The sequence below is a fragment of the Bos indicus x Bos taurus genome, chromosome 8 (assembly GCF_003369695.1).
Source record: "Bos indicus x Bos taurus breed Angus x Brahman F1 hybrid chromosome 8, Bos_hybrid_MaternalHap_v2.0, whole genome shotgun sequence".
NCBI classification, from domain to species: Eukaryota; Metazoa; Chordata; class Mammalia; order Artiodactyla; family Bovidae; genus Bos; species Bos indicus x Bos taurus.
In genome coordinates, this window is record NC_040083.1 from 38,248,617 (window position 1) to 38,259,756 (window position 11,140).

Here is an 11,140-nt window from a genome sequence, read left to right on the forward strand (position 1 = left end):
TTTTCTTTTCCAAGCATCCACTTACATTTCTGAGGGCACGTCTGTCCACATACACCGTTACCAGTTGTGGGAGGTGGTCCGCACAGAAAAGTAGTAGTAGTAGTAGTAGTAGTAGTAGTAGTAGTAGTTGAACAGGCTCTATCAGGGTGCCGATCTACTACTTCAATCAGAGCTGGTAACTTATAGAGTGGAAAAATCAGGACTTCAGTCCAGTGAGGGCAGGTGGTTAGGCATCACTTAGCTCATTATCTGGCTGCCCATTCCCAGGGAATAGCCTTGAGCAGGTCTTAGTTTCTAGTGAGTGGTTTTGTTGGATATTCTGGTAATTCTTACAAGCATGATCTTGTGGAAGGTGATACAATCCTCAGCAGGTTTCAGCAATTTGCCATACTCATGTCTATATAGCTACAGTGAAGCATCTAGCTGGGCATCCAAACCAACTACAAACCTTTGGCTTTATATTTAATAATCCTTTCATATAGCTCAGTAGTGTTTATTATTGGCTTACCTTGAAGCATGTGTCTCCCTAGATTGAAAAAAAATGAGGATTGCCCTTGTGGAAACATGAAGGCTGATAAGAGATTTTCCTATATGTATAAAGGCCTGAAAAGGGCAGTAAGGACTGTTTAAAAACTGTTATGTTCCAGAGGGTAGACTCTTCCTCCATTGCCTGCAGAAACACTAGTGGTTTCAGGAATGTTCTGACTCTGAATCAGTATTCTCCTTTCAAAACTGAAGGTGAAGGGCAAAGAAACCTCTGAATTAAGCTAAATAATGTGGAGCACACATTTGTCTATTCCAAGCTGAGATTCCAAATCACTGGATTTGAGCTTGCACTTGATTATCCTCTGAATTGTTGCAGCCACCAACCTCATTGCCTATTTTCTTATTTTTCTATTTCCTCACCCTTTAGTTTAGTGTATGAAATCTTTTGTTAAGTTTGATTCTTTTTGTAGAGTAATGATTTCTCTCATACAAAATTGACCTGACCTCTCTGAGCAACTTTGTTTCCAGATTCCAAATCAAAATATAGCCTCTGGAAGGGGGCCTCCTAACTAGTAGTAATGTTCTGACCTGAGTAGACCTGGAAAAATAGGTAACACAGTGAAATAATCCATTTTATTAGGCTTATGCATAACTACATACAAAAAACTCATGTATTTTGGAAACAGATCTTTCAAATGAAATTTCACTTGATTTATAGTGATTCTAAGAAACTATTTGAATAAGCTGTTTTTTTAAGATGTAAAATACTGAGCTACTGCCTCATGACTTTAGAAGCTGACATCTCTATATTAGATGATGAAATAATCTGTATTATACAGCAAGGCATACAAAACTGTTCATCTGAAACTGAAAGCTTTCTGATGCTATTATGCGCTAAAAGGGGCTTCCCTGATGGCTAAAATGATAAAGAACCTGCCTGCAATGTGGGAGAGCTGGGTTCAATCCTTGGGTCGGGAGGATCCCCTGAAGAGGAGAATGGCTACCCACTTCACTATTCTTGCCACTGCAGTATTCCTGCTTGGGGAATCCCATGGACAGAGGAGCCTGGCAGGCTACAGTCCATAGGGTTGCAAAGAGTCAGACACAACTAAAGTGACTCGGTATGCACACACATGTACTAAAACCAGCCCAAATATTTGATTCAGTAATTTCTGAAAAGAGATCTTGAAAGTTATTTTTATTTCTACAGTGGTTTGCTATCTTTTGTTGCCAAGGAACACATTATTGACCCATTTTTAGTAAAGAATAAAATTTGAATTATTTTTCTAGTAAGAGTGGTGGATTTATACTAATCCTTTGTAAAGGTAAGTGATACAACAAAATGATTGTTTTTCTTTTACTGTTTAGAAGCCTATATGTTATCTTTTAGAAATGAATTAGTAAAACTTGAATGTAAAAGCAGAGTGATACCACTCACCAGGTCTGGGTTTTTGGGGATGAAAGGAGCGAGATTGTATTAATTGATACTTGAGTCTAGAAATGGTTCGGGACTTGCACCAGTGTCAGCGATTTTCACTACTTCTTTTGTGGCACTGTGTTATAGGCTAAGTCACTTCAGTCGTGCCTGAATCTTTGTGACCCTGTGGACTATAGCCTTCCAGGCTCCCCTGTTCATGGAGTTCTCCAGGCAAGAATACTGGGGTGGGTTACTATTTCCTCCTCCAGGGGATCTTCCCCACCCAGGAACTGAACCCACATCTCTTAAATCTCCTGCATTGGCAGATGGGAAGTGCCACCTGGGAAACCCCTTTCATAACTACTTTTGTTATGAAAGGTCAATATAGAGCTTCCTGATTACATCAACTCTTGTAAAATAATCCACATTGGTGGTTAAGATTGCTTCTAAAGAAGTGATAATTTACCCTGTAGTCTGATTGTTTGCACTGCTAGATTTAACCATAGTGATTTCCCTAGGGCTTTATTTCTATGATGACAGAACTATAATACTATCATGAATATTTTGTTCATTTTAGCTGAATACCAAGAAAAATGTTCAAATATTTAATTGGGCCTTAAAATAAGACATATAGTTTAAAACCTAATCTAGTCAGAATGTTTCAAGAGTAGGAGGAGAAAATTGGTAGTTAGGCTTTTCTTGTGGAAAGCCATAATATTATATTTGATTTCAGTTTATAAGTTATTTTCATAACTATCTCAAACCACAGCCCAGCTTCATCAGTAATGTATGTAGTGAGTCACCCTCCCCATAGATATTCTCCAGCATGAACTGATTTATTTGCTGTGGTTTACAGCTGCTTGAGTTATTGGTAATAATCCTCACAGTTCAGCAGTTGAGTTGGTCTTCATTTAGAACCAGGATGGCATTTCCTTTCAGTAGCCCCTCTACATGGACTAATTAACTAAAAAAATAATGAGGTATATTACAGAGTAGGATTTTCCTCTCTGAAGCCCAAACATACTCTCAGGAATTAAATAAGAGCTTATTTTACTTGAAGAGTTATTCACTCTCTTTGGTGGTATATATAATTGTAGCAAGAATCCCTGGAGGAATCAAATTAAAATTCAGAATCTGGTTGTATCTGAAGAACTAGTGTTCTCCCTCCTGCATTTTGCAATAGATGATATGTATGAGATGAAGTGGCTTATTAGGAGGACCTCAGAAGGAGAAGAAGAGGAATTGACAGGGAGATGGAAGGGTGAAAAGAAGGGAAGGGAAAATGATCAAGAGATATAGGAACTTCTCCAGTTAAAATAAATTAATTAATTAAAAAAAAGATATAGGAACTTCCCTAGATTAAAAATGAATATTTTTCTTTTTGGAAATGTGAAGGCTATGTAAAGACCTACAAAGGGTAGTTGGACTTCCCTGGTGACTCAATAGTAAAGAATTCGCCTGTCAATGTAGGAGACTCAGATTCAGTCCTTGGGTTTGGAAGATCCCTTGGAGAAGGAAATGGCAACCCGTACCAGTATTCTTGCCTGGGAAATCCCATGGACAGAGGAGCCTGGCGGGTACAGTCCATGGGGTCACAATCAGATATGACTTAGTGACTAAACAACAACAAAGAGTAGTAAGGGCTCTTTAACCACTATTTTGTCCCAGAGAATGGACTTTTCTTTTGATGCTTGCAGAAACATTAGTGTTTTCAGGCATTTTCCCGGATTCTGAATGAGAAACTCTCCTCTTAATGCTGAAGATAAAAGGCAAAGAAACCCCAAAACTAAGCTAAATAAAGGGCAGTATGTGTCAGACTTTATTTTTGGGGGCTCCAAAATCACTGCAGATGGTGGTCGCAGCCATGAAATTCAAAGACGCTTACTCCTTGGAAGGAAAGTTATGACCAACCTAGAAGCATATTCAAAAGCAGAGACATTACTTTACCAACAAAGGTCCATCTAGTCAAGGCTATGGTTTTTCCTGTGGTCATGTATGGATTTGAGAGTTGGACTGTGAAGAAGGCTGAGCACTGAAGAATTGATGCTTTTGAACTGTGGTGTTGGAGAAGACTCTTGAGAGTCCCTTGGACTGCAGGGAGATCCAACCAGTCCATTCTAAAGGATATCAGTCCTGGGTGTTCTTTGGAAGGAATGATGCTAAAGCTGAAACTCCATTACTTTGGCCACCTCATGCGAAGAGTTGACTCATTGGAAAAGACTGCTGCTGGGAGGGATTGGGGGCAGGAGGAGAAGGGAACAACAGAGGATGAGATGGCTGGATGGCATCACTGACTCGATGGATGTGAGTTTGAGTGAACTCCGGGAGTTGGTGATGGACAGGGAGGCCTGGAGTGCTGCAATTCATGGGGTCGCAAAGAGTCGGACATGACTGAGTGACTGAACTGAACTGAACTGAACTGATGAGCAGACTTAAGGGGAATTTTCACAACAGAATATGTTCTCATTTGTTTTTTTTTTTTCCCAGTTGGATGAAGAAAGTGTAGGGAACAAATTCTCCCTTTGCAGAATTTTTTATTTTATTTCTTCTTACATGAAGACAGTATGTTGATGATAAGTCCTGGGAGCGACAATAGGGAGTCATCCAAGAGAAGAATGTATGTGAAGCTGGTACATGAGCCAGAAAACACTTGGTTAGTTATGGGTTGAGAGAAATAGGTTGTCTGTGCTCTGCCAAAGAACCCAGGGTTTTTTTGTGTTTCTCTAGTCAGGATATAAAAACTAGGAGGATTCCTTAAAAAGGAAGCAGGGGATTATTGAAAGACATTTTGACACACTTGCTTCTCACTATCACCCTCTTCCCCAAGTAACACACTTCCTGAAGTACCTGCAGTTTCAACAAAGGCACAGACTGCTGTTAAAATGTGTATAAGGGACCCAGATTACTTGACACTTTAACTAAGCAGGAAAATTTGTCTGGAGGATGTTGAGATTTTGAGTACACCTTCCCTCAAGTGACTGGGCGCAGATTGGACATCTACAGAGAGAACAGATTAGAATCTCATGTAAAGGCTGGCCCTGAGCATAGAAGACTCCAAAAAGTAACTGGAAAGACTTGGCAGTGGAAGGTGTGCTTAAGTCCTGAAGCTTGGCCCTGAGGATTTAGAACTAGTGAAACATGGGGGCCAAAGCAGTTTGACTCACTTGTATCCATAGGCTGCAGGGGCCTGGGAACAATCAGGCTACTACCAATAGAAAATTCAGTCTTTTAAAGGTTATGGCCATTGTGGTGAATTTGTCATAACACAAAAAGCCTAAGGCCTGGACTCTACTGCATAGTTGCCTAGCTATTGTCTTAAAACTGTCATGCCTTCTGTAGCAACAGCATAACTACTTTATTTCCTTGATTCTGAGACACAATCAATTGTGAGACACATCTTCATTTTAATGAGGTTTCTAGGAGGAAAAACCTGTATTAAATCCTGCTGATTAAATCATTCAATCCCAATTTTAGAAACATTAAAATGTCACAAAGTGTGAATATTAGAAGTGAAGAAATACAGTAGTAACAAAGCAAAGTATAAACATTAATGGCTGTGCTTGATTCTTCTATTGGAATTCCAAATGGACCTTCATTTGCACTGGTTCCTCTTCTCTTTTTGAAAGAAGGGACAGAGGGAAATTAGCATTTATTAAATACCTGCTACAGTAGTAAAAATAATGGTGATATCTAATATTTATTGATTACTTACTTTGTGCCAGGAATTGTTCTAAGTGCTTTCATATATGTTATTTCATTTAATCCTCATAATTTGAGAGAGAGAGATTAGAAATACTGTTAAACTCTGTGAAACTAGTTTCTCCATTTCTGCAGATCAAGAAACTGATAGACACAGAAAATAACTTGTAACATAGTTATTAAGTAGCAAATTTGAGGTATTAATCTGTAAACTGAGGGCTGCTTCACTTTTTAAACTCACATTTAATCTTTTCATTATCTTCTCAATTCTGAAAAATATTATGCACACAAAAGTATATATAATATACATACTTCTAAAAATTATAAATATAACTATGTGCTCACCACTCAACTAACAGTGTTTCCCGTGTTTTTGAAGCTTGATACATCATGTCCAACTCATTCTGTTTCCTCCCCCAGTTAACCTCTACTCCAAATTTTGGGGTGATCATTCCTTTTTTTCTTCATAAGTTCTTACCAACTTTGTGTCTATAAATAATGTATTATTTAGTTTTGCCAACTTTTGAACTTTATTTTTATTGAGGTATAATTGACATAACAGTTTAGGTGTACAACATAATGATTTGATATTTGTGTATTTGTTGATCCTTGAACAACATAGATTTGTACTGCACATGTCCACTTATACATGGATTTTTTTTCCCCAGTAAATACATACTGTAGTACTGCATGATCCACAGTTGGTTAAATTCATAGTTGTAGAACCATAGATACATAGGGCCAACTGTAAATTATATGTAGATTTTCAACTGTGTGGGGATTGGCATCCCTAACCTCCATGTTGTTCACGGATCAACTTTATTGTGAAATAATCACTATAATAAGTCTAGTTAACATCTGTCACCATTTTTGAATGTTATATAAATGGAATCATACCTTATGTATTCTTCTGTGACTTGTCCACGGCTTTTAAGATTCATTCATTTTGGTGTTATTGCTATAATTTATCCATTTTCAGTGCTGTATAGCTGGATGGCATCACTGACTCGATGGACGTGAGTCTCAGTGAACTCCGGGAGTTGGTGATGGACAGGGAGGCCTGGTGTGCTGCGATTCATGGGGTCGCAAAGAGTCGGGCACGACTGAGCAACTGATCTGATCTGATGCCTATAACACAATGTATTTGAACATTCTATCTATGAAAGTTCTTTACCAAGATGCTGAGTGACTAGAAGGCGAGTTTTTCTGGTATACCACCCCAGATTAGAGGCCTGTCCTAAGTCTATTCCTGCATATACATTTAATATTTTCTTGCACATGTGACTGCATTTGTTCACAGTAGACTCTTCTTTCCTGAAATGCATCCTGAAACATATTTGAGGTGTTATCTTTCCATCCACATTTCTTTCACTTCCCATCATATACTTTATACTCCAGGGCTACATTATTGCAGTTCTGAAAGCTTCAAGTTTACTGTATCCTTTTGCCTATAGGCCTTGGCACATGTCACTCTTTCTGCCTGGAATGATTATTTCCTGGCCAACTCTTGCCCACCTATCAGGAGTTGTCTGATTAGAGAAACCGTCTTCCACTACCTTCTGGTTTGGAGTTTCTCCTTGAATTAACAGAGGGGACTTCTGCTGTCATCTCAGGGTTTAGTCAGAATTGGTTTTCTGGAGTATCCAAAGTACTATTGAATAAAACTGTATAATTATACTTGGTGCCTATAAAGATTGTATGAAAGGTCTGTTTTGTATACTAGTAACTCTAATAAACAGGAAATATGGAAATTCCATTGTTAAAAAATGTCCTTAGGTTGGGGGTAGGGCATGAATCATATCCTTGTTGGTAAAAGAGAGATGGAAAAATACAGATTATTTTCATTTGCTTTCAGGTCTTTTGGCTAGATTCCAGAGAACTTTCTCCAAGAGCAACAAGATAAAACCCACTTTCTTTTCCAGGAGTTTTTTCCTGGCATGGAAAGAAAATCTCTCATTTGTTTCCCTCTTTGTATTTTTCTGACACTAGCTGCTTATCTGTTGGATATCTCACCAAGAAGTACCTCAAAGGATGAGTGGAGATGGCAAGTAAAAAATCATACATTTGGTTATATATTTTAAAAGAAATAGCCTTTTGATTTTTGAATGGTTTTAGATTTACATTTTTTAAAAAAGGAGTTTATGCAGACCATTTTTATTTATAACATACATTTTAAAAATGTTTTTGTAATTAAAAATTTTATTGGAGTATGGTTGATTCACAATGTTGTGTTAGTTTCAGGTGTATAGCAGAGTGAATCAGTTATACATTTACCCACTCTTTCTTAGATTTTTTTCCCCATGTAAACCATTACAGAGTAATGAGTAGAGTTCTCTGTGCTATACAATAGGTTCTTACTAGTTATCTATTTTATATATAGTATTTGGAGAAGGAAATGGCAGCCCACTCTAGTGTTCTTGCCTGGAGAATCCCAGGGACGGGGGAGCCCGGTGGCTGTTGTCTCTGGGGTCGCACAGAGTCAGACACGACTGAAGTGACTTAGCAGCAGCAGCAGCAGTATGTATGTGTCAACCCCAATCTCCCAAATTTATCCGTCTTCACCTTACCCCCTTGGTAACCATCAAGCTTGTTTTCTATCTATAACTCTATTTCTGGTTTGTAGATAAATTTATTTGTATCTTTTTTTTTTTAAATAGACTCCATGTATAAGCAATAGCATATGGTATTTGTCTTTCTCTGTCTGACTTCACTCAGTATGACAATATCTGGGTCTATCCATATTGTTGAAAATGGCATTATTTTGTTCTGTTTTATGTCTGAGTATTATTTAATTGTATATATGTACTGTGTCTTCCTCTTCTTTTGTTTTTTTTGCCGTGTTGTGCAGCATGCAAGATCTTAGTTCCCTGATCAGGGATCAAACCTGTTCCCCCTGCAGTGGAAGCACAGAGTCTTAATCACAGAACTGCCAGGGAAGTCCCTGTACCACATCTTCTTTATTCATTCCTCTGTTGATGGACATTTAGGTTGCTTCCATGTCCTGGCTATTCTTTTTGAACCATGATTTTCTCCAGATACATGCTCAAGAGTGGGATTATTGTGTCATATGATAGGTCTGTTTTTGGTTTTTAAAGGACTCTCCATGCTGTTCTCCAGAGTGGCTGCACCAATTTACATTCCCACCAACAGTGCTAGAAGAGTTCCCCTTTCTTCACACCCTCTTCAGAATTTATTGTTTGTATATTTTTGATGATGATAATTCTGACTGGGGTGAGATGATACCTCATTATAGTTTTGACTAATTATTAGAGTTTCTCTAATAATTAGTGGTATTGACTATCTTTTCATGTGCTTTTTAGCCATCTATATGTCTTCTTTGAAGAAAGAAGATCTTCTATGCACTTTTAAATTGGGTTATTTGTTTTTTTAATATTGAGCTGCATAAGTTGTTTGTATATATATATTTTAGATTTACATTAAAGTTGCAGAAATAGTTCAGAGCATTCCTATATTCACTCACTCAGTTTTCTCTTATTAGTGTCTTACATTACTGTGCTATATTTGCCACATCCAAGGAACCAACATTGGCATATTTCTGTTAAGTAAATTCCACAATTTGAATCCTCTAATGAATCCCTGATGTCCATTTTCTATTCCAGAATTTCATCCACCATTTGTACCGCATTACATTTAGTCCTAGTGCCGTTTTAGCTTCCTTTGGCCTGTGACAGTTTCTTGGACTTAACTTGTTTTTGAAGAGATTGACAGTTTTGAGTAGTGTTAGTCGAGTATTTTGTAGAAGTCTATCAATTTAAGGTTGTCTGATGTTTGGGAGAGGATAACCACAAAGGAGAGTGTCATTCTCATCACATTATATCAAGGATACTATCAACATGACATCACTGAGTTTACATACTTTTTAATATTGAGTTAAATGACTGAGTGGTGAGAGCATCAGTATCAGAGTCTGAAGACTGAATTAGGATCATGATTCTGTCATTTATTAGTTCGTGACCTGGTAAAGTTGCTTAATCCCTCTGTTCCTTGTTTCCTTGTCTGTTAAGTGATAATAATGATAATATTTACCGTATTAAATTAGTAGATAATTTTTTACTGTATTAAATTGGATAATATTTACCATATTAAATTAGTAGATACATGAACAACACTTAGAGTAGTGTTTGGCACAGAGGAAGTAGGGTATTGAGAGGGTAACAGGCAGGAAGGCCAGGGGTCTCCAAATGGAGGAAATAGGCTGCAAGTGTCAGACATTTATTATCTCTCCCTTAAGCAGCAGGAGGAAACAAACAAGTGTCAGATTTTTTTCCTTCTCCATACAAAATTAAAAGGAAGTTTCTCTTAAAATTCTGTGTTGCCATGGCGACACCTGGTTCCACCTGAACTTAACTTTTCTTAAACCTTGAACTAACCAATGCATTTTTCTTACGGAAATGTTTTTATTAAGCTATGTTAATGAAACTGCGTATTTGCTTTGGAATTTGCCTTTCTTCAAAATGATTCCACCTAAGACTAACTTTTTTTCTTTTCTCAAACCTTGGGCTGATAATAGCTCAACAAACCAGTGTTCATATCAATTGTTTTATGGCTGGGGGATGACACACCTCATGCCATCCTATCTCAAAAATGCATATTGTGGGAGAGGGGTTTGGTGAAACTCCCTCAGCCTTGAGGTGTCTCTCTTATCTGATTAACAGCTTTCTAACAGACATAAAACATCCGGCTAAAGACTAGAAGGGGGACACTCTGCCCTCTTCTGACGTCTATGTCAGAAGCTTTGTCTGTCTCTTTTATACTTTAATAAAACTTTATTACACAAAAGCTCTGAGCAATCAAGCCTAGTCACTGGCCCCGGATTGAATCCTCCTCTGGAGGCCAAGAATCCTGGCATTTTTCATGGCTCAGCAACAACCTTTCAGTATCAGTTTTGACTATTTTTTGATATTATTGACTAACGTGAGATTTGTGTATTTCCATTAATGTGTCCTCTGGTCTCTCTCACCCTCAGAAATTAAATTATTGGTGCTCAGTGGTAAAACAAAAATCACAAATAACCTGGTTTTTAAACTTTGAACATGGGAAGATCTTTGTCTTTTTATTTCTTAGAGTTTTGAATTATCCCTAAAATATTGTACATTGCTTTAAAATTTGCATTGTCTGCCAACAAAAATACTTCACAGGGCACTCCTTTGAAAGATTTTTATTCTCATTTTGTTTGTATAATTTAGTTACTAAACTTGTGCTATGTTCATTCACAATTTGAAATTTTTCTTCAGAATACTGGTTCTTTTAGTCATTGATCCACTGATATATTTCTGTTTCCCAGGCCAGGAGTGCAGTTCTGATTAAAAATCTATGAAAAAGAGTTATTACTCTTTTCTTCCCTTTGGCCCAAGCAAAAGAATTACAGGGTTTATTTCAGCTTTTATTAGTATACAAATGAAGATTTATTTACCTTTTCACCACATAGTTAATGGTTGATCTGAATATCTCCAATAAGGGAAGTCAATTGCATTTACAAAACTTGCATGTCCATTTTCTGATGCATTTTCCAATTTC